Here is a 24625-nt window from a genome sequence, read left to right on the forward strand (position 1 = left end):
TCAATGATTTTGTCATGGATACTTGATGATTATTATTGTGGATATTTGATGATTTTATGGACTTTCTTTATGATTATGATACCATGAGCATTAGGGTAGGATATCTGCATGTAGTGTCGGGAAGTGGCTTGCAATGGGGGCCGAGGCCCTAAGAGGTTGCTAGGGTAACTCATTGTAAGTTGGATTAATAAGTGATAACATTCACACTTAATACTAACTGAATGAACCTAAAAAGATAAGAGTTTTGGTTCTCGCCCATGCCTTGAGTGCTTGTATAGGCTAGGATGGGAGTAGAGAGAACGCATGGTTGCGACCGTGCATTCCATAGTATGCCTTGTCAGTATGAAAGGATACTAGTGGCCACATGAGATCTGTATGGACCCGTGGAGTTTAGCTAATTGCCAAGGTAACTTGTACGAGATAAATGCGATGAAACTTTCCCGCTTGCATAGTAGGTTCCTACATGTCATTGTGTGCCTCTAGGAAGTAGATGTCTGTTTTGGTGATTGGAACCTTTGAGTTAGTATACTTTTAGGATTCTTGGACTTTAGGGACTTGTGCTATGTGGTTTTGATAGCCTATTTGGGACTTGAGATTATCTCCTCAGCACAGTGGGAGTGGACCACTTAGGTACCATGCGGTCGGGTGGTAGTGTATTTTCCACTCTTATCATTTGAGATTCATTGAGACATCGTGGCTGATGCGTCCTTCGTGATGGTGGATATGTATCCTTTCATTGATGATTAGCATATGTTAGATGATGTTATCTTATGCTTATATCTGCATGTTAGATTACTTTCTACATATGATGTTGTATTTATTAGGAGTGACATTCCTACTATGTTAATACCGATGATCTCTTTGGTGATTTGGGATGTTACGTACGGAGGGATGGCTAGGGCCCACGATGGTCTAATGATGCTATTAACGGTTGGGAGGAACCGTGCACTTAGTTTATTTTATTTGATCTTTATGATGGATGTAAATGACTTTTATGATGTTGTATCATGAGTATCATGTGATTATCTTTACTTTGATGTATCATGGATTAGAATATGATGATGTACCTTATTCTACATATGTATATTCTTTTAAGCCTTCATACCCTATGGCATGTGCAGAGGATTAATGAGCATTTGGATATGTAATAATTGAACATTGGACTTATCATTATTATTCCACGTGGATGTTGTACTAGATAGATTCATGTATGTAATTCAACGTTAAGGGATCTTAAAGAATGTAATCTGTTGTGCATATCATGTTTACTCTTTAGATGGACATTACTGTTGCTTCCGTTATTGTGAATAAGTTTTATGTGGTATTTACTTTCAAAAAAAAAAAAAATGTTACCAAACTTAGTGAAATTCTAGGTTAATTCTTTGGATCCCTTGGCGGGGCATTAAACAACACTAGATGTTTCTACCTTTCCTACAATTAAAATTGAATAGAAGGTTAGTCAAGGCGATGCATAAGGTGAAGATGTCGAGCAATAAGGTGAGATGACCAACACTATAGATAATAAGCCACCTATAAAAGAAAAGATAGATTAGGCCACAAAGGGAACTAATAATATAGAACACAAGAAAGGAGAGAAGAGCCCTAAAGACCAAGAAGATTAATCTACTTCAATTAGTCAAACAATTGCCTTAGGACCTCAGCCAGAGGGAGAAAAAGATGTTAGAAAATAGAGTTCAACAAGTTAAAAAAAGTGAACTTCAAACTGTTGTGAAAGATTAATCAGGTGTGTCAACACCACAACCAAGTCAAGAAAGAAAAACATAGAAGAAGAGCACAAGAGTGGAAGAAAAGAAAGGTGATGTGACCCAAGAGTCACACAAACTAAATCTAGTAATTCAAACCCAAGGTTTGCACCTGAATGTGCCAAGCTCAAGAACACCAAATTCCAAGGGGAAGAAGTTGAAGAAGAAGCATACACACTCACCCTAGGTCATGAAAAGTAAGCCAGTTAGATTTGATGAAGATTTTGTGATACTTGACTGAGATAAATCAAATTTGAGTGAAGAACAAATGAGAATATTGAGTGATTTTTTGCTAAACAAGCCAATCAAGCTGAGATAAGGAGACAATAACAACACAAACAAGTTTTGTATGATATCAAGATATTTTCCTTGATAATATAATTGTTAATGATATAGATGAGCAAGAATCCATTCTTGAACAACTGCTTAAATTTTTTGATAAGATCAATGACCTTGACATTGATATTAAACAAAAGATGATGGAAAGAGATGAAAGAAAATATGACAATAAGGTCATGGAGAAAGTGTTAGAGGAGATATTCATAAAGATGGTTGAACTTTTTAACCAAGATAATGATGCTGAAAAATTAATTTATGATATTGATTCATTATTTGGGAAGCTATGTTATGTTTCAACATTTACAAAGGAGATAAGAGATCAAATGGACAAAATTGATGTTGATCTACAAAGGAGTGCAAGTACATTTAACATGGATGCTAGTTCAAGTTTAATTCACTTTTCAAGGTTAAGATTCTTGCAAGGAAAATAATCTAAATTCATACAAGAAGAGAGCCCAACAAGAGCCAATTTTCTATCTATTCAAGATTTGTTGAATCCATATTTGGTAGTCATGTAAACAAATTTAAATATTGCTAAAGATATGATTCAAGGTAATCAACAACTATCCATAGCTAAAAATATGGTAAATCTTGCAACTACACTAGAGATTTAGAGACAGATTATTGATGGACTAAAGACAAACTGGGACAACACCATGGGAATTATTATAAGGGACGAGAAACCATTTTGGAGAAATATGGTATACTTCTTGGGCCCTAGTTGCAAACAAGGAAAATTATGCTAAAAACAAAGGGGAATGAATGAATAAGGCATGATCAAAGGTATTATCATTAATATTTTGCAATTTTGATGTGGATACTAGTTCTGGAACATAAGGAATTAGTCAATATGATGCTTAGAGTTGTGTATACTAAATTTTTTTGAAAAATATTTTGAAAATTATAAGTACATAAGTCCATGTATCAACTGAGTTATATTTATGAAGTATATCCTAAGGGGGATTACTTACCTCTAATGTCAAAGGCAAAGATTATTGATCCTCAAGGCAATCATGGTATTGTCAATTAATGCAAAAAACTTTATCATTCATTAGGAAAGGTTGCTCAATCATCACTATGACCAAGTCATCCTATATAGGCTGAGAAATGTAATGGAGGACTTGTATATATTTCATTTTATGTCAAGGTAGTAGTTATTGCTAAACAAGTCTATGGTTGCTAAGTACTCCAATATTAGCCGAGATGTCAAAGAAGCAATATACAAACATATTATGCCTTGCATAGTAGATACCAAATAATATAGATTGAGCTAAGAAGAGTTGAAGCTGAGTGACAACTTGCAAACTAGACATGGCCAAGTGTCAACAAGTTCAAGTACCAAGCAAGCTGGTTTTGACATGATTATTTGTAAAGGAACAAACATTGAGGTAAACTATTTTTGCCATGCTGGAGAGTTTTTTATATGATCAAGGAGTTAGTTATGGAGGTGATTTCACATTCCATTAAGAATTATCAATTCCTATGAAAGATGATTAGCCAATCCAAAAATTGCAAGGACTAAGTGGAAAAAAGGATGGATCTAGATCATTGATCATGATCTAGAAGCTTCATCTAATGGATATTAAGAAGGGTTTATGACCCAGTTCATGTGTGTGGAGCATAAGTGATTAAATATATGGTTGTATGTAAAGTGTGTAGGTGAATTAGGAAGAGAAAGGGAGCATTGAAAAATAGTGAAGTGTAGTATTAGAGATAAATTAGACCAGAGTAGTGATCATTTATTATACAAAAGATATATGTTATCAACATTGTAGTGAAAACTAAAGGATTAGGTACTGATACATTCTAGCAAGTGTTTTAGGGTAGAGATATCTTAACAAAGAGGCTTTGCAAAGCATTTGTAAATATCTTAATAAAGTACTCACTTAGTTGTGAGGTAGAATCCTTTAATCAAGGAAGATTGTACAAGTCTTGTAAGCTCTTAAAATGGTAGACCCCTCATAGGGTACATCATCATAAGTGATCAAACTTATAGCCCTAATAGGAAAAAAATATTGCTATAGTAGTGGAGATTTTGTGGATGTTATTCATGAAAGTAGATATTAGATCTAATAACATATTGTAGTGAATGATTGATTTAGTTTATGGTAATGTTAAGATAAGGGTTAATGGTGAAGTTATCAAATATGGTTAATGTTTGAAGTGTTAAAGTTTTAATAGATACTGATTCACCCCCTCTCAGTTGTTGGGTGAAACTATGGTACAAATATTAAGGAAAAATGATATGATTAAGAGCCAGTTCATCTCACATTTAAATATCAATCTGGGGTCATAAAATCATGAAAGGTATAGTGGCTATATGCTCAAGGGATGAAGATAGCATGCCAAGTGGGGATGGATGCAACTGAGAACATGCGAAAGGAAACCTACAACAAACCAAACTAAAATTGGTGATAGGAACTATCACTTCCTGGCGATAGGAGCTAAGTTGAAACCTACAATAAATCAAAACATAATTGGCGGCTGTTACTTCCTGCAACAAGAATTGAACGTTTAAATCTAAAGGAAAACTATTCTAAAAACTAGAAAATATTACAAAATATAAAATTTAATCTAGAATTTAACATTGCATAAGAAACCATAAAAATATGAATTCACACTTATATCTTAAACAATACATGAATCAATAATTAATTACAATAACATGAATTACAACAAGTAAGCTAATATAAGAATTTTATGTAAGAAATCAAATCAAAACATACATAAAATAAAACATGCTCTAATCTAAAACAAATCACCAGCCATCCTGAGAAGTGGATCCTGCCTCCTTAGTATTCTTGGTGATGGAGTAAAAAATACTTTCTACTTTGTTGCAATCAGAATAATGGTGCTTTATTCATGCATAAATAATATAAAGTTTACAGAGAATTCTGCTACAAGAAAATTTTCGTACAAAAGCTTATATTTTTAATTTTTTATATCTCTCCCTTACATAAAAAGCTTTGTATATATGCTATCTCAAGTAATAACAAATATTGTCAATAATAGATAATTTTTTTTGAGATATACAACCAACAAATACATGCAGCCACAAATCACATATTAAAAACAAACTTTGTTATACCTTCCAATAAGAAAGCATTTTTGTTTGTTTTATATGGCTTACTATAGATTAAAAATGTGTATGTTATAACAACAACCAAAATAGGTAATGTCCAGTTACTGATCCTCCTCCTCCTTACATGGTGATTCTCCATTAATTTTGAGATAACCCATTATAATAGCAAATGAAATAGGAATATTTTCAAATAACTATTAAATGAGATATGATTTTCCTTCCACTTAGCTAGAAATGTAGGATCCAAAGGTGGAAATATAAGAATGGGTCGTGCAACCTCATAATAGGTGATTTCACATGAACCAACTCTTGTCAAAGTTGCGACATGAAGTTCCTAAAAAATAGGCGACAGGAGGTTCTACAGAATTCGAGACTACAATAGGAAGATCTGCAAAATTCTAGACTGCAACAAGAAGATTTGCACTAGCAAATTAGAATGTTGTAAACTATATATATCACGACATTAATCATTTTGATTAGTAAAAATAATAAATAAATAATTCCCATAATTTAATCCCAAAACTCTATTAAATACTACTTATATATATTTAACCATATGCAAAAAAGGTGGTAAAATATGATAGAATAGAATGGAATAAAGTACGGGAATGAGTATGAAGGTATACAAGATGGATTAAAAGATGGTATAAAATGGGTCATAATTGACTCTCATCATTCCCCCCAACTTAGCATATTGCATGTCCTTGTGTAATCAGTAATGATCAAGGGGTCTTTGGTTTGAACTAGTAGCACTTTGGATTTATGGATTTGGCTTTGTCTCTACCCTGAACCATGATAAATCATGTATCAACACAAATTGAATTCCTTACTTCATATGACGGACTTGGCTATTTTCTTTTTCTTTTGCTTTTTTTCTTCTTTTTTTGTCTTTTAAAAATAAAATTAAAAAAATCCAATACTGATACCTCTTATTATTTTTTCTCATCTTCATTTTTTTCTTCGTTGTTTCCTTTTCTTTTCATTTATAGCTTCATGTTTCAAATGGATACATATAGGAGAAATATATCTCACTTTGCATAAGATCATTTCAATTGGGTAAAATAGGAGACAAACAAAGGATGTTGTATGATGGATGTAATAGATAGTATGATGGGATGATTAAGGGTGATGGATGGAAGATATATAATAGGATGACATACCTCCCCCCAACTTAAAGGGTTGAACATCCTCAAGAAACAAGTAGAGGCTGGTTATGAGTGTTGCATAATAATCAATATAATATAAGAAATATTAAGAAAGTTAAGAGATTAAACAATGAAAAATAAAATTGATTATTTTACCAACATGCACGTCCATGGATGCCAAGGTCTAGAAGCCAAAAGATCACTACAACTATGAAGCTCAAATTGAGAAAGAACCACAAATGTTGACTGGAATGAATTTTGGAGAAAATGTCACCATCTGAAAGAAGCAATATAAAGCACACTGAAGGGAGCTTGATCCATTTTCACAGCATCTCAACTGAATGTGTAGTACTTAGGATATGTGATCAAAATCATGGTGATCACCAAAAACTGAAGTACAACCACACAATGCATAACAAGAGATGCAAGAAACACTAAGAGAGAAACAACCAAAGAAGTGACTGGGTGTCCCTTAAAAAAAAAATGGTTAGCTCGACCAAATTAGTGCATTTTTTTTCTTTTTTTTTTTTTTTTCTCCTTTTTTTTTTTTTCAAATTTTGATAACGATAAGTGACCACTGGCAAGAAATCACTTACCACTTAATGGCACTGTAATTTTTTTTTTCACCATTAAGAATTTATTTTCAATTAATATCCACCAGAAATTGGTTTTTAGATATTAACTAGCCAACAACGCCTGAAGGTTTTCATTTTTGGATCTTTTATTGCTTTTTTTTCCCTTTTTCATTTTTTTTCATTTTTGAATAACAACATAGAATGACAAAACAAATCCTTATATGGATGATGAAGAATTATATCATCAAAAACCTAATTTCTTTCCATGTCCTGACAAAAAGGCACCATTGAAAATGGATTGCATAATGAACTTGAAATGATGACGAAGAATAACCTAGAAAGGATAACCATTTTCCCACAAAATCAATCTTGATCCATGTTTCTAATGCCATAGATTATGGAATCTTCTTGTAGAACTTTAGAACATGCACTGACATACTTGGCTAAAATAATTACTGATAATGAGGGCAATTACCAAAAGATATATTGCCCTATGATGACAGCACATGAAGCTATGTTATCATATCTTGATAAGAATATGAGGTATCTATTGCATGAAATAACAAACCTTCATTACCAAAGGCCAAGTGGTAGAGCAAAAAACCAATTACAGTCACCAATGTGTCTGTAAAACTAGAGGCAGATAGAGACATATGTCTAGGAAGGCATGTGATGATTTGCAATACACTCAAGATCCTTATGTATTTCTTCAAGTTGTCTTTGGTTGTGTAGCTATATAAAATAGTACTAAAAGATTCTGGAATCTCATAGACCAAATTAGAGATCACCATGCTCCATATAGCTACGAAAAGCCAGGATAGAGTGTTACTTGACACTCACACAAGGAAATATTACCAATTGATATCATCTCTCCACAATAAGAGACCTGTAACCACATTCTCAAGACCAAGAACATCAAGTATAGTAAAAAAAGATTGTTCATTCAATAACTCTACCATTAAGTATGAAATTTATTTTTGCAAATCATAGGTAGAGTTATTAATATGAAGAGATATGTGATAATAATAAAAAATGAATAAATAACTAAAAATGTTTGTGTATATATAATATCAAGGGAAATTAACACAAGAACACATACCCTTAATTGGTTGAGATGCCACATGTGGAGGTTTACCAAAAGGACCAATGAAATAATGGATGGAGGTTTATCATAAATCAACCAAGAGTCACAAAATTGGAGGGATTTCCCTCCAACACAACTTCATGCTACAGGGTCATGAGAACATTAAGATAATCCAAAGAATGAAATAAAGTGAATAACACATTTAAGTATTTCTTTTAGTCAATTGAAAAATCAATCAACCATTTCAAGAATTCATTTGATTTCTCCTTAATGCCACATTCCAAAACCATAGGCATTCAAATCATCCAAGGAATCAAGAAAGTGATTTAGTACCTATTATCTATGAATGATCATATTAAGATACAACAACCAAGTATGAGAAATATATAGATATTAATACCTTGGTGCTTGTTAAATGAATGAATCATCCATAGTGTATTTAGTCATCTCGGGATAATGTAAAGAATCAATAATGAAGAATAATGAACATCCATTTGAAACACATGTTATTTGGTCATTAATGCATTCAAATCCTTCAAGTTTTGTTTAATCAGCTAGACCCAAATCAATAAGTGTGTGAGGAATACACATTTTTATTATAGGCCTTGTAAGATCTATATATTTGTATATTAAAACATTTTTAGAGAATAGATCTTGTAAGTTATCATTTTTCATCACACACAACTCTGGAATGATTATTAAATCAACTTGTAGTGCATGATTAATTCCAATACACATACATATCTTTTCAATGATGAAATCAAAATGTGCAATTTCTTTATGTGTGTAAAATATTTCAAAAATTTGTGATTCAAGAAGTAGACAAGAAGAGCTAAATTGATGGTTTTTGAATTGATCAATATGTTCTTTTAATTCTTCTATACAAAAATCACATCTTTTAGTCACATAATCATTTTCATGCACATGAAGAGAATTTAAAAAGATAATTGAAATGTCATCGGCATATGTTATTTGATCCACCTTATTATGTAATTTTTCGTGAGTAATTATAATTTCCATTGGTGGATATGTTGGGGTGGATGGTAGGTGAAATGAATGGAATAAGGATAATGGAAAAGGTTGTATTGGATATAGAGTAGGTGGGTGTGAGTAGGATGGGAATAATGGAGATTGTAGAATATAAGATGGATATGTAGGTTGTTGTGAGCATGCATGATTATATTCATTGTGCATACTAGGTGGAAATTTATGTTTTGAAGAAATATTTTGTCTTTCCAATGAAATAGAGTAATCCATACGTTGATCTCCTTGATGTGGTGTTTGAAATTGCTCACCACTTTCAAGGAAGAATTTTTCACTTACATCCTTGGCATGGTGAGGCTTATCAAGTACTTCATTCACCATATATTCTTTATTGTTTGTGCATATACATTTATCACCTTTTCTATGGCAAATAAAACAACAAGTAGTTAATATGTCATTCTCAAAATCACATTGTTCTAAAAATTCATCAATTATATCCTCTTGTTCAAACTTAGAAATAATAATTGGACATCCGTGTGACAATGGAAGATCAAGATCATTTAAGTTGCATTCATTAGGTAATAAGAAGGTAAAAACATCACCTTTGGTTGACACAATTCCTTCACCAATTCTTGTTTTCAAATTTGATGTTGGACTACCTTGAAAATGCATAATTTTAAACATTTTTTCTTCAAAATTTCCTTTCTTTATCAATTACTCACAACAACAAACTACAACATGAATAATGGATCTAACTTATAAGACCTACTTGCAAACAATGCACCTAAATGATTTACTATAGCACAAGCCCAAGGTATCAGACTAAGTAAGGTTGACACATGATTAGACACTTCCAAAGGTGCATTGTTCCTAACTTGACTTACTATGATTTCTCACCTTTAATACCTTTCCCTAGAAACAGTGTCAAAAATGTTGGGTGAAACTATGGTACAAATATTAGGGACAAATGATATGATTAAGAGCTAGTTCCTCTCACATTTAAATATCAATCCAAGGTCGTAAACTCATGGAAGGTATAGTGGCTATACGATCAAGAGATGAAGATAGCATGCCAAGTGGGGATGGATGGAACTGAGAACATGTGGAAGGAAACCTACAACAAACCAAACCAAAACTGGTGATAGGAATTGTCACTTCCTGGCGACAGGAGCTAAGCTGAAACCTACAATAAATTAAAACATAACTATGACAGGAACTGTCACTTCCTACAATAGGAATTGAATGGTTAAATCTAAAGGAAAACTATTCTAAAAACTAGAAAAGATTACAAAATATAAAATTTAATCTATAATTTAACATTGCATAAGAAACCATTAAAATATGAATTCACACTTATATCTTAAACAATACATGAATCAATAATTAATTACAATAACATGAATTAAAACAAGTAAGCTAATATAAGAATTTTATATAAGAAATCAAATCAAAACATAAATAAAATAAAACATGCTCTAATCTAAAACAAATCACCAACCATCCCGAGAAGTGGATCTTGCCTCCTTAGTATGCTTGGTGATGGAGTACAAATTACTTTCTACTTTGCTGCAATCAGAATAATGGTACTTTATTCATGCATAAATAATATAAAGTTTACAGAGAATTCTACTATAGGAAAATCTGCGTACAAAAGCTTATATTTTTAATTTTTTATATCTCTCCCTTAAATAAAAAGCTTTGTATATATACTATCTCAAGTAATAACAAATATTGTCAATAATAGATAATTTTTTTGAGATATACAACCAAAAAATACGTCCAGCCACAAATCAAATATTAAAAACAAACTTTGTTATACCTTCCAATAAGAAAGTATTTTTGTTTTTTTTGTATGGCTTACTATAGATTAAAAATGTGTATGCTATAATAGCAACCAAAATAGGTAATTTCCAGCTACTAATCCTCCTCCTTACATGGTGATTCTCCATAAATTTTGAGATAACCCATTATAATAGCAAATGAAATAGGAATATTTCAAATAACTATTAAATGAGATATGATTTTCCTTCCACTTAGCTGGAAATGTAGGATCCAAAGGTGGAAATATAAGAATGGGTTCTGCAACCTCATAAATAGGTGATTTCACATGAACCAACTCTTGTCCAAGTTGTGATAGGAAGTTCCTAAAAAATAGGTGACAGAAGGTTCTACAGAATTCTAGACTGTGACAGGAAGATCTATAAAATTCTCGACTGCAACAGGAAGATCTGCACCAATGACTTAGAATGTTGAAAATTATATATATCATGACATTAATCATTTTGATTAGTAAAAATAATCAATAAATAATTTCCATAATTTAATCCCAAAATTCTATTAAATACTACTTATATATATTTAACCATATGCAACAAAAGGTGATAAAATATGATAGTGTGGATTAGTGGCATAGATTGGTTAGTCTACTCTAACTCTCCCCATGAGATTGGTATCAAAGTCTGCAAAGGTGTGGGACAAAGCAAGTGCAAAGAAAGGTGAATGTAGTCACCTAGTGAATTCGATGATTCTAACACAATGATAACCAATGTTGTATTGGCTAAGAAGGTAGAAGAGCAAGAAGAAGACAATAGGTCTTTGAGAGAAAGATTGGCACAACTGGAATAGTTGTTGAGCAAGGTCTAAGACACTACAGATAAAGCCAAGGATGAGATGTAGCAAAAATAAGAGGAGGCTAAAGAGAAAGACATTGAGTTGGAAGAAGAAACTCTAACACTAGACCCTGTTTTACCAGAAGAGCCTTTCTTGAAGGCAATCAAAGTAATAAACAATAAAGCCTTGGAAGGCATTCCTCTATTCAGTGGAAAGATGGATCTTGATCTCATCATGGAATGGATTTAAGGAAAGGAGAAGCATTTTGAATGTGATGGTATCTTTGATGCTTAGAAGGTAAAGGTGAAAAATTTAAGGTTGAGGGGTACTACTCTAACTTGGTGGAAATTTGTGCAAACAGAGAGGGAAAAAGAAGGAAAAGGTCCTATTACTTCCTATAAAGGAATGGTGGCTAAAATCAAACAAGCCTAAATTCCTAAAGACTATGAAATACAGTTGCATAGGAGGAGACAAAATCTAAGGCAAAAGGACATGGATGTGCATTCTTATACAAAAGAATTCTAGAAGCTATGCTTAAGGTCTAAAGTAGTGGAAGATGAAAGTATCCAGTCGACAAGATGTCTAAATGGACTCAAATGGTCTATTCAAGAAGATATGAGCCTTTTCACTCCTAAAATAGTTCATCAATGCTATCAAATGACCCTAAAGGTGGAAGAGAAAGGAAAAAGAAAGCAAGTACATACTTCCAAGAATAAAGGAAGAGGTAGAGATTCTAGAGGTGGTCAAAGAGGTGGTTCCAGTAGAGGTGTTGAATCAAGAAACCAAGGGGAAAGTAGACTCTTGGAACGAAGTTCTAAAATCAGCACTAGGGGATCTTTTGGTAGAGGAAGATGATGTCAAGGAAACCGAGGAAGAGGAGTAGGAAGGAGCAGCTCCTACTTTGCCATCATGAACTGTTACCAATGTGGACAGCTTGGACATCCTACTTATAGGTATCCTAATAAACCATCAACCTCTAGTAATGAGAAGTGAGTGGCTTATGCTCAAGATGATGGTGGAAACTCAAGCACTAATGGAGTTAGCAAGCTAGAATCTGAAATGGGTGAGAACTTGATGATTAGAAAGGTACTCATAAGGCAGCCCAATCAAGGTGAACCTAAGCAGAGGAGGGCTCTTTTAAGAGTCAAGTGCAAGTTTCAAGGTAAAGTTTGCAAGGTTATAGTGGATTCAGGATCTACAAATAATATTATTTTAGAGGAGGTAGCAAAAAGCTGAAACTTACAAAGTTTCCCCATGCAAATCCCTAAAAACATGACTTGGTTGAATCAAGAGCAAAGTGTACTTGTTAATGAGTAGACATGGGTTGAGTTTTCTATTGGAGCCTATAAAGACAAAGTGCTTTGTGATGTCTTACCCATGGATGCATGTCATCTTTTATATTTAAGACCATCGAAATTTGACAAGAAGGTGATCTATGATGTAGAAGAAAATGCCATTTCTTTCAAGAAAGATGGAAGGACTTTTAAAATTCAGTCCTTAATAGAGAATAAAGGGGAAGCTTCTAAGAAAACTAGTGTGTTACTTAGTAGTGGTAAGGAGTTATTGAAAGCTTTATAGGATGAGGAGACCATAGGATGTGCAATTATGGTGATGCCAATGGAGGAAGATAAGAAGTTTCTACCAATACCTCTTGAAGTGCGGAAAATTCTTGATGATTTCAAGGATATTATTTCTAATGGTACACTAGCAGTACTACCACCTAAAAGTGCAATCAGCCATCAAATTGATTTTGTAACCAGTGCTTCTTTGCCTAACAAAGTAGCCTATAAGCTTACTTCAGATCATAATAAAGAAGTGGCAAGACAAGTGCAAGAATTATTTGATCAAGGGCTTATTAAGAAGAGCATTAGTCCATGTGCAGTCCTAGTGGTCTTAGTAGCAAAGAAAGGAGGAAAATGGAGGCTTTGTACATATTCAAGGGCTATTAACTAGATCACTGTTAGGTATAGATTCCCTATTCCAAGAATAGAAGACTTGATGGATTGTTTAGGAGGTGCTATGTACTTTACCAAGTTGGATTTAAAGAGTGGTTATCACCAAATTAGAATCAAGGAGGGTGATGAATAGAAGACCACTTTTAAAACCACAAATGGGTTTTATGAATGGGTTGTAATGCCATTTGGGCTTACAAATGCCCCTAGCACTTTCATGAGATTAATGAATTAGGTATTGAAGGACTTAATAGGAAGATTTGTAGTAGTGTATCTAGCTGATATACTCATCTATAGAAAAACAAAAGAAGAGCACCTTGAACATTTAAGGTAGGTCATGAAGAGACTCTAGGAAGAAAAACTAGCCATTAATCTGGAAAAGTGTGTATTTATGCAGAAAGAACTAGTTTATTTGGGCTTTGTAGTGTCCAAGGGTAATCTAAAAATGGACCCAAGCAAAGTGGAGGCAATATTGGATTGGCCTACTCGTAAAACAAGAACTGAAGTGAGAAGTTTTCATGGCTTAGCACAATTTTATAGAAAGTTTGTGGGGAACTTTAGTGGGATTTGTGCACCAATACTAGATACCATCAAAGGAGGGCTAAAAAAAAAGTTCAAATGGAATAAGGTAGTAGAGAAGGCATTTCAAACATTGAAACAAGAGGTAGCTACAAAACCCATTTTAATCTTACCTACTTTTGATAAGTTATTCACTCTTGAATATGATGCAAGTAATGTAGTAGTAGGGGGTGTATTGAGTCAAGAAGGAAGGCCTATGGCATTTTTCAATGAGAAATTCAATGAGGCAAAGAAGAAGTATTCAACTTATGACTTGGAGTTGTATGCATTAGTACAATCTCTCAAGAAGTGGAGACATTACCTCCTACCCAAAGAATTTGTTGTCCTTATAGATAATTAGGCTTTGAGTTATATAAACACTCAAGAGAAGCTTAGTAATAGGAATTTGAAGTGGATGGAGTATCTAAAATCTTTTACATTCACAATCAAGCATAAGAAGGGGTAGCTCAACAAGGTAGCAGATGTCTTGAGTAGAAAGCTTTTGACTTTCTAGAAGTGTAGCTACAAAGCATTGGAATAGAAGGTTCCAAAGATTTGTATAAAGAGGATGAAGACTTCTCCCAAGCCTACAAGGTATGCCCAGAGTTTGAGAACCATTTTCATAGTGAGTTTTCCAATTATACCCTTCAAAATGAATTTTTATTTAAGGGTAATTAGCTATGTGTACCTAAGGGATACATGAGGGAAAATCTGATTCAAGAGAAGCATAATGGAAAATTGAGTGGACATTTTGGCATAAACAAGACATTGGAGTTAGTACAGAGATACTACTTTAGGCCTAAGTTAGCAAGGGATGTACAGAGATATGTTGAGCAATGTGGAATATGTCAAAGAGCTAAAGGAGGTTCAAGCAATGCAAGACTCTATCAACCCTTGCCAATTCCAAATAGGCCTTGGGAATGTGTAAGCATGGACTTTGTGGTTGGACTTCCTAAGACCAAAGTAGGTATGGAAAGCATTTATGTTGTAGTAGACAGGTTCTCTAAAATGAGTCATTTCATTCCATGTAAAACTACTCATGATGCAAGTTATATAGCACATCTCTTCTTCAAAAAGATAGTTTGAATTCGTGGACTCCCTCCAAGTATTATGTTTGATAGGGACAACAAGTTCATGGGACATTTTTGGAAAACCTTATGGAAAAGGCTAGGGACTAATCTATCTTTCTATTTAGCATACCATCCTCAAACTGATGGTCAAACTAAGGTCATCAATAGGGTGCTTGGGAACTTGCTAAGGTACTTAAAAAATTAGTATGGGAAGACTTCATATCTTGTTATATCTTAGGATGAATATGCTTATAATGATAGTGTCAATGAGACCACGAGAAGAAGTCCTTTTCAAATAGTGTATGGAAGGCACCCTAGAGGAGTGAGTGAGTTAAGAGACTTAGGTCCTATGGAGTTAAAAAGTGGACAAGCTGGAGATTTTACTTAAATTATCCAAGAAGTTAAAGAACAAGTGAAGAAAACTATGTTGGAATCCACTCAAAGACTCAAGGCTAAAATGGATGAGAAGAGGAAAGAAGTATAGTTTTAGATTGGGGACTATGTCATGGTCCATCTTAACAAAGCAATAATGCAGCAAGGTATACCCACTAAGCTCCAAATGAGAAGAGTTGACTGATGCAAGATTCTAGCTAAATATGGAGAGAATGCCTACAAAGTGGACTTGCCATTAGACCTAGCCATCTCACCAGTTTTTAATGTTGTAGACCTAATTAGATTTAAGGGAGAAATCAGTCAGAAAAGTGCATCTCCACCAAGGGTCCTACAATACCTTGACACCAATGCAATGCCCAAGAAAAATCTTGCCAAAGTAAAGAAAGTATTAGAATCTAGGGTGAAGAAAGATACAAGGCATCAAGTTTATATGAAACATTTGATTAAATGGAAGGGTCAACCTGAATCTAAAGCCACTTTAGTTGAAGAAAGACATTTCAAGAAGTTTGGCATTGATCCAGCTCTTCTTGACCCAAAAAGTGCATTAGTTTGCATTGAGGGGGGGAGAATGGTGCAGGAGCACCCTTCCAAGGCTCCCACCATTTCATTTTGTGTGTGATGAACTTCTTAGAACTATGTGAATACAATAAGAGCATATAGCTCATGCTTGTGTGTCTAAGCCAGGATAGGTTTTGAAAATTCTTATTTGGTCTTTGGTGGGAATGGTATATTGACCTTAGGTTGGTATCATTCTAAGTTCTTTGTTTTTCCATGTTGGTGAAAGGTTGAGTTAGGAGTTTTTGTTTCATTTTGAGCATATGTGGGCTTTAGATGAACTTCCAAGGTGGATTATTGACTTGGAAGAGCACAATGCTTAAATAATGCAATGTTATGTAAAATATATCACCATATGGAATAGGTGTTGTCAAGAGTTTAGAGGTATTAGGTGAAGCAAGGTGTTACTCCCAAGGATGTTTTGGGAAGATCTAACATGGTCTTAAAAGGTGGAAACAAATAATTCTACCCAAGCAATAAAAATTGCTAGTAACTTTTTCCATTTGTTACAAAAGGGCATACTTTGTAATGTGGCTATAAAAAAGTCCTAAAACCTATCTATATAATGAGGATAAACCTATTTAATCTTGGAATAACCCTAACCAAGGGTTGGGGAAAGTCTTTTTTTTGTACGGGTTCATATTGTTGCAGCACACAACAGATTGTGACTGTTTTTATGACAACATTTACTAGTTTTTAGTGTTGTTTTGAAGAAACATTGTGAATATCATATTTTTACATGTATTAGTTTGTAAATGGTGTTTCCTTCAATATAGATGCATTAGATTAGATTTGTGATCAAGCTTTATAAGGTTTTTGTAAATTTCTTTAAAGTTAACTACATGGTGTCCATTTTGGAGTTCTCTACAATGGAAGGGCTGTAGCTCTTGTTTCCATCATGGGATTTCCATGGACTCTTGGATTCCAAGACTATAGACCCTAATTTGTATTACTATGCAAGCAAGAGCCCATAAAGCAAGTGCAAATAATTCTTTGACAAAGCCCTAGGCAAGCTAGGCAATGCCCGACTAGGAGCAATCAACAGAGAAGTAGTTCTCAAGAGAAAAGCATGAAGATTCAGGACTTACCCTTGTAAGGGATTCAAGATGGGTATGAAAAGGTTATTTATTGAAGAGGAGGAGTCTTTATGAAGTGTGGAAGATGTTTTAAAAGTGGCAACAACAGGCAGCCATATAAACCCTCCAAAACCCTCATTTTCTCCATATTTGCTATACGACCTTTTGGTGGACTAAGACCCTAAAAATATTTGAGTAAAAACTCTATGTAGAAATTTTTCTTAAGGCTAGGTGTGTTGAATATCTAAGGTAAAGGAGTTATTAGCCCTATAAATCTAGGTGGAGCCCTAATTAGGGGCTCTTCTAGTAGCCTTATTGTGAAGGCACTTGGTAATCAGGTAGGAACCCACTGTCACAATCCATTCAAGAATACTAAAGGTGTTCCAATAAAACCTTAAAACTCATCAAAAACTTGGTTTGACTAGGGATTTATATGGAAGCTAGGTAGACCTACATATGCCTTTTGGAAGAATTACAGTCCTAGGAGGATAAGTGAGTCATGGAGCAAGATTTGATCATTTCACCTGGTGGGAAGGTTAGGACAGGTCAGGGGATGTTCTAAGGAGTAGGAAATCCTATAGACCAAGTTAGGTGTTAAGATAACACCAAGTTCCTAGAGTGGATTAGTGGCATAGATTGGTTAGTCTACCCTAATTCTCCCCATTAGATTGGTATCAGAGCCTACAAAGGTGTAGGACAAAGCAAGTGTAAAGCAAGGTGAATGCAGTCACCTAGTGAATCTAGTGATTCTAACACAATGGTAACCAATTCTTAATTGGATAAGAAGGTAGAAGAGCATGAAGAAGACAATAGGTCTTTGAGAGAAAGATTGGTACAAATAAAATGTTAAGTGAGGTCCAAGACACTATAGATAAAGTCAAGGACAAGATGGAGCAAAAAGAAGAGAAGGAGGATATAGAGAAAGACATTGAGTTGGAAGAAGAAACTCCAACACCAGACCTTGCTTTACCAGAAGAGCCTTTCTTGAAGGAAATCAAAGCAATAAATAGTAAAGCCTTGGAAGGCATTCCTCTATTCAGTGACAAGATGGATCCTAATCTCATCATGGATTGTATTGAAGGAATGGAGAACTATTTTGAATGTGATGGTGTCTCTAATACTCAGGAGGTAAAGGTGGCAAAGTCAAGGTTGAGGGATACTACTCTAACCTGGTGGAAATTTGTGCAAACAGAGAGGGAAAAAAAGGAAAAGGTCCTATTACTTCCTGGAAAGGAATGGTGGCTAAAATCAAATAAGCGTACATTCCTAAAGACTATGAAATATAGCTACATAGGAGGAGAAAAAAAGACATGGATGTGCCTTGTTATACAGAATAATTCCAAAAGCTATGGTTAAGGCCTAAAGTAGTGGAAGATGAAAGTATCCAGTTGGCAAGATATATAAATGGACTCAAATGGTCTATTCAAGAAGATTTAAGCCTTGTCACTCCTAAAATAGTTCACCAATGCTATCAAATGGACCAAAAGGTGGAAAAGAAAGGAAAAAGAAAGTAGGACCATACTTCCAAGAATAGAAGAAGAGGTAGAGATTCTAGAGGTGGTCAAAGAGGTGGTTCTAGTAGAGGTGGTGAATCAAGAAACCAAGGGGAAAGTAGACTCTTGGAAAAAAAGTTCTAAAATCAGCACAAGGGGATCTTTTGGTAGAGGAATAGGATCTCAAGGAAATAGAGGAATAGGAGTAGGAAGGAGCAACTCCTACTTTTCCACCATGAAGTGTTACCGATGTGGATAGCTTGGGCATCTTGCTTATAGGTGTCCTAATAAACCATCAACCTCTAATAATGAGAAGTGAGTGGCTTATGCTGAAGAAGATGGTGGCAGCTCAAGCACTAATGAAGTTAGTGAACTAGAATCATAAATGGGTGAGAACTTGATGATTAGGAAGGTACTCATAAGACAACTCAATTAGGGTGAACCTAAGTAGAGGAGGGCTCTTTTTAGAGTCAGGTGCAAGATTCAAAAAAATTTTTGCAAGATTATAGTGGATTTAGGATCTACATATAATATTATATTAGAGCTAGCAAAGAAACTGAAACTTACAAAGGTTCCCCATGCAAATTCCTACAAAGTGACTTGGTTGAATCAAGAGCGAAGTGTACTTGTTAATGAGAAAACATGGGTTGAGTTTTCTATTGTAGCCTATAAAGATAAAGTTCTTTGTGATGGCTTACCCATGGATGCATGTCATCTTCTATTGGGAAGACCATGGAAATTTGACAAGATCCATGTGGCCCCAAGACAAAGATCAAATACAAAAATGTTGGTGAAAAAACTTAATAATTGAATTTTGTGAGTCATTGTTTGAAGGTTGGTCTAAATAGTGCATAGTACATACCACCCCCATGATAGTAGGTTTGTTTGTATCTTTGTGATTCAAATTATAATTGATGAAAAAAAATTCCCCTACACATAGTTTTAATTGCACATACAAATACATGGTTTCCCTTGCATCTCTAAAATACCCAATTAGATTTATTAAGAGCTAACCCAAGTCATGTATTATTTGTAAAACCTATGATATTCCCTATTTATCTTGGCCTTCCATAATGTATTTAGCCAATATTTTACTTTTATTATTAGAATTTTGTTGTATATAATTTGCAAAGAGTGCATACCTATACATACTATTTTTATACCAAACAATATACATCCAACTTTTGTAATCATAACAAGGTCCAACATACTCCATCAATTTGATAAATTTTTTGTAAGAGACCTTTATGCCATCCATGAAAAATCTTTCCAAACCATGCAATGAAAATGATGCTATGTGATATATCTTCTTGTTAACACAAAAAAACATTTTTTATTAGAGGAAGTTCCTTGGATACCCATTGTTTCTATAGATGTTGGCACCTAAAGGGAACACCAAAGTCACCTTTGATTTCATCATCATAAGAACATGACCCCCGTTGAGAAAGGAAATATTTTATGTGTTTATTGAATTTCCTTCTCGTCTTTTAAGCTCTAGTTGATCTCCCAATTAGATACCCATGACATGTCTCACTTTTGTCTTCTATTCCTATATTTCCCTCACTTGAGGAAGACACATCTAAAAACTTACCATTTTCTAGTAGTTTCACTCCATCAAATGTGTGTGTGTGTGTGAGAGAGAGAGAGAGAGAGAGAGAGTTAATCTTACTATTCATAATTGTGTCAAATAACTATCTCTATACAATGTATTGAATTATATCTATTGATCCATGAGATTACACTGAGGGATGCTTGGGAAAGAGGATAAGGTTCCTACATATATAATACAAGTATCTCATGTTAGCTAAAATTACACAATACATATACTACAATGTGACCATGGTCACTAGAATACTTCTTGGTTTTTTTGATGTCAACTCTTCTAGTCTTTATGTTACATATCAAAACTTTCCTCTATAATTGTCACAGACTAATCAAAACAATTTTGCAAGTACATTAATAATCTTAGATCTAGCTATATATGGATCTTGAAATATTATTTATGAAATGATGTTTTCATATAAGGAATTTTGACCATTGCATTAAGGATATTAATTATGTGTTATTAAGTTTTGAAGGGTTTTGTATTTGAGAAGAGGAATTATGTAAATTAGGGTATGTTCCAAGATAAAGAAGACCAATGTTTGGTCATGATAAGTTGGTAGAATAAGAATGTATTTGAAAGAAACAAATTCTTCCTTGGATATCATTATATCTTTCTTTTAATAACTAATTATAAACTAAGTAAACCAATAACATGAATGATCATGAGCTCATAGACATAAATCAACAATGTAGGTACATCGATTAATGAAGACCATCAATGATGAAAAAACTACTTATGATGCAATGAGTATGACACTTCAACAATGACCCTTCCCATGACACTATTGTCTAAAACCTTTCTCATGATATAATGTGTTATGAGCTCTTCATCATTGGGATGAAACCTAAATCTAGGAGGCATTTATGCATACCCTAATCATGACTGTAACCAAAGTTAAGCACCTCAATTATTTGGATTACAAAGTTAGGTCACAATGGAACAAAAAGGAGTTTATGGGGATGTCACTAAGATCAATAAAGGATTATTTGAATTTCTAGCTACATGATCATATGATGTACATGAACACACCTAGGCCTAGTTATTATTTACAATCATAGTAGAGTTGGCCTTTGCACAATGCATTATTGTATAATCAATACTATTACTACTACTAACTGACCTAGCATCTTTTCAACCACTAATGTGGTTATTTGTAAGCCACTTCTACCACACTATGTATATGAGACACTTCCTTTTCCTTTTCTCTTTCTTTCTTATCCACTAAAAAGGATCACTCCAGAGACATAAATCACAAGGGCACAATAAGAGAAGAAATATATATTCACTCCTAAACCCTAAATGAATGTAAAAACTAGGCAGGGAGAATAAGCTATAATATAATCAATAAGAATTTAATGAATTTAAGTTTCCCTTCCATCCTCCAACTCAACAATTTCATTTTCAAATCACATAAGTTAGGTTTCAAGCAATTTCATTTTCAAATCACATAAACTTGAAGCAGTATAGATCCTTACCCATGTAGTGTCAATATTATGTTGGCTTGCAACATTGAGTGACACATACACATGCACATACACATACACATACACATACACATACACATACACATACACATACACATACACATACACATACACATACACATACACATACACATACACATACACATACACATACACATACACATACACATACACATACACATACACATACACATACACATACACATACACATACACATACATAGGCATATTAGAAACAAACCCCAAAAAAATTGTGAGACTACTATCTAAAACATTTCTAATGAGATAATGTGTTATGAACTCTTCATCAATGGGATAAAACCTAAATCTAGGAGGCAAGTGTGCATCACCCTTATCATGATTATAACCAAAGTAAAGTGCCTCCATTATTAAATTCTATCTCCAATCTACTCACAAAACACAAGAAAACAAAAAGATTGTTTCAACTGTCCTCTACTATATAGGTTAAGGTAACCTTTCCCAATTTTCTACTTAGCCTTTTGTAAAATTTGATATGTGGGTTGTGGGGAGATGTTGTATTGACTTATTAAATGGGTCTAAAGAGAGGTGGGAAAATGGGATGGGATGGGATGTGTGGAGAGACACATATCAAAGATGAATATGAATGAATCCTATCAACTAGTCTAAAATGGATTCACTCATCCTGGTGTGTACACATGTAACCAAAGCATCACCATAAACATGTTTTCTTAGTGTTAAAAGAGTATGTCTATATATCATTATCATTACATGAGGGGCATGGGAGGTTTTAATTTTAATTTTAATTTTTTTTGGAGGGGGGGGGCGCTATTAAAAGCTCCTCCTATGATGTATCTTAGAAGCTCGAGAGACAAATATCATTTCTGCATGCATATGTCTTGGCATTAATAGCAAAAAGTAAGCAAATGCAAAATTAGGTCATATGGGAAAATAAAGGATTTTATCGGGTTGTAGCTAAGATCGATAAAGGATTATTTGGAATGCTCACTACATATAAAGATGAGAGAGCAAAGAGCCTACACTCAAAACACTAGATCAAATTTGTGTACAAAAAGGAACTGTAGTGTTTAGTGTAGTGCCTGCCCCTAGTTTGCATTTTTGCTTTCACTACTGAACTCTTTTAGGCTAGTTTTATACTTGATGTTTAGTAGCATTACTTTCAGATTATCAAATATTGTTTCAGATTCAGTTGATTTATGATGAGATTACTTGGTACTCTATACTTCATGTATGCATGATGATTATTACAGTATTTTAGTTATTGATGATGATTAGTTAGAGGATTATCATATGTGTTCTCTTATGGATACTTACCTCAAACTGCATGTGTATGGTGTGCACGTATATTTTCTTTTTGTATGGCATTTCTGATCTGGTTAAGGAAGGGAGTCATAGTCACTTGCTAATCGGGATCTACAAGATGCACCACTTCCTGCCATTGCCTGTTTAGCTTAGAATACTGTGTTTGTACATGTGTGGATTTTATGTAGGTTGCAAGTACCAGGTATCAACTTCCCTAAATTGCCAGGATGAGTGTACCCTATCGCATTATCTCAATGGTAAGAGAGGGGAGATAAATTTGTAAGTCCAAATCCTAAACCTTTAAGCCATTTTCCTAGAAAATTAGGACAAGTATCTGAGGTGACTACCCTTCGAATGCGTCAAATGATGTTAATTCATGATTATAACCCTTTAGTTTGATTTTTGTATGTGTTTTGCTATTATGGGTTTTTGTATTTAATTTTATGAGTCTTTGGTGAATTTTCTATTAATTAAGTCTAATTAAAAGATTAAATTAATGATTTAATTTAATGAAAAATTATTATGATATTTTAATATTTAATTATATTTAAATAATTAGGAAATTAATTAAATAAAAAGAATTAAATTTGAAGATAAAATTTATAAGAATAAATTTAGAATGTGATAATATTTATTTAATTTAATAATAATATATTTAGAGTTCATTTTTAAATAAATGCTAAATATTATTATTATTTAAGTTAATAAACATTTTATCAATTAAGTTTCAAAAATAAATTAAAAAGTGAAAATATATTAATTTATTAAAAGTTGTTAGATTGCATGATGTATGCATGAGATTAAAATATAATAAATTAATTAAAAAGATAAAACAATTGAAATTAATAAAGATATTTTAATTGCATAAAGCACACATGAGATTAGAATTTAATTAATTAATTGAAAAGTGATGTCAAGTAAAAAAAGTAAAAAAAGTAATTTTATAATTTAATAAATGTGCATGGAGCAGATAAAGAAAAGTTAATAAAAGTTGAAGTCTGGTGGGCAAGCAGTTCTCTCGGGTGAACGCACAATTAGTGCCCTGATTTAAGGAGAGAACTCCATATCACAATTTAAGGGTTCATTTTCGAGAGACTATGAATTTTGGAAAAGGGAGGAATTTTCAGAAAGGGGAAGGTTTTGCGAGGAGGGATTTCTCTTCAATCTTCTTGGGCATAGCGATTAGCATCAGTGTCTAGGTAGACATTTCTGATTATTTGTACAATTTCCTTTCTTATCTTCTTCATGTCTGTGAAATGGTTATTTGAATGATTATCTCTATCGAATGTTTCAATATAGTGAATTTCTATTATGCATGTTAAATCTTCTGAATACGTAGGGATTGAAAGAAAAGAAAAAATCTAAAATGGGAAATTCGAATGGTTGATAGTAATTCTTCTATCAGATTATATTTGCAAATGATGTATATATATATATATATATATAAAATATAATATAATATAATAATAAATAAATATAAATTATTAAAACTTAATAATAATGGGGGGGTTTGTTTTAAGAAAGACAAAATTATTTTCAAAAGGTTATTGTTGG

Source organism: Cupressus sempervirens, chromosome 5 (genome assembly GCF_028749045.1).
Source record: "Cupressus sempervirens isolate cs-2001-9-10 chromosome 5, ASM2874904v1, whole genome shotgun sequence".
NCBI lineage: Eukaryota > Viridiplantae > Streptophyta > Pinopsida > Cupressales > Cupressaceae > Cupressus > Cupressus sempervirens.